This window comes from Exophiala dermatitidis (genome assembly GCF_000230625.1).
Source record: "Exophiala dermatitidis NIH/UT8656 unplaced genomic scaffold supercont1.7, whole genome shotgun sequence".
NCBI classification, from domain to species: Eukaryota; Fungi; Ascomycota; class Eurotiomycetes; order Chaetothyriales; family Herpotrichiellaceae; genus Exophiala; species Exophiala dermatitidis.
The window spans coordinates 643,940-645,654 of record NW_008751652.1 but is presented as its reverse complement, the minus strand read 5'-3'; positions in this window follow the sequence as shown (position 1 = coordinate 645,654).

Below are 1,715 nucleotides of genomic sequence, written 5' to 3'. Positions count from 1 at the left end.
CTTAAAGATAATATCTTAGTATAGTAAAATCTTATATACTAAGATATAAAATATAGTTTTAGAATTAATCTACTTCTAATAAACTAGAAGATATAGAAGAAAGTATTCTAGATAGCGTTCGGTAATATTAGGACGTAGAAGTAACGTCGAGATAAATTCGACTCTCTTAAGTAAATAAGAATAGTATAAGAATTTCGATAGAAGATCGAAACTCTTAAGCTATATCTTAATTCTTATTCTAGCGATATTAAATATCTACTCGTTTTTAAATAAGAGTTTAGAATAGCTATTTAAAACTAAATAGAACTTCTTTTAAATACTATACTTTCTTAAAATTATAGAAACTACGCTCTTTTCGCGAATAAAAGTAAACGAAAGATATAAGCTAATATATATTAGATAGCCTCTCTCTAAGGGCGCTTAAAGAGATTTTTCTTAAGAAAGTCTTCTTAATCTTCTTAAATCGCTTAACTAGATTAAAAGAATACTAATAAAGATATTAAGATAGTCTTTAATAATCTTCGATTAGAATCTTTCTTAAGTATTTAGACTAAAAGCTTATATAGTCGTAGTAATAGACGCGAATTCTCGAGTAGCTTTCGTTAGAAATATTAAGATAATAGTCTTTATTTCGATTATAGAGAAGCTAGCTATTAAAAGAAAGATTACTCTAACTTAAAGAAGTCTATATAAAAAGACTATCGAAGAAAAGAAAAGAGTCGCTAGATAGTAGAGTATCTAGCGACGATAAAGAAGTTATAGACTCTTCGAAGACTATCGATACGAGCCTATTAGATCCTAATCTCTCTTTCGATAATCTAATAAACGTTACTATTAATATAACTAAAGTCTTCGACTATAACTTAGATTATATTTAGAGATATAATATCGCTAGTGAATCGCTAAAGTAGTATAGTAACTCTTATTCTATTACGATTCTTCTCAATACTAGTTCTAATATCTTTTATATCTTAAGAAGAGTCGTTAAATAACTAGATAAAGACTATAAAATTATCTAGAGTATATCTTTTTAAGTATATCTTACCAATAGTAAGACGACTCTCTCTAATTAAGCTATTATAATAAGCCTAACTATCGATAACTTTCGAGCTCGAATAATACTTTATATTTTAGATTAGGATATATACGATATTATTCTTAGACTTAACTAGCTAAAGAAGTATAGCGCTTCTTAGGATTTTAGCTACTTATATATAATAATACGTAATAGTACTAGAAAATTAACTTCGATACCTCTTTAACCCTTTCGAACTATTAACTATAAAGATATTAAAGAAGCTAGATTAAATCTACTTAACTTTCGAAAGACTTAAAAGACGATATCTAAACTATCTATATCTAACTAGACTTCTATTCTATATCTTATATAAAAATAGAGTTCTAACGACGAAGCGACCTCTTTAATATTTAGGATTAAGAATAAATATTTCTAGTATATTCTTAAAAAATTTAAAGTAGTATTTTAAGAAGAATTATCTACGAAGTTCCTAACGAAGCGGAATATTAAATACGAAATCGATATAAGCGACGCTAAATTTATTAACTTACTCTACTACTCTTTATCGAAAGAATATTAGGATAAATAAGATAAATAAATTTATATCTTACTAGAATAGAGCCTAATTCGACTCTTAAAGAGTCTATAGAGCTTCTCTATACTCTTTATACCTAAATCGGGAGATAAATAGTATATA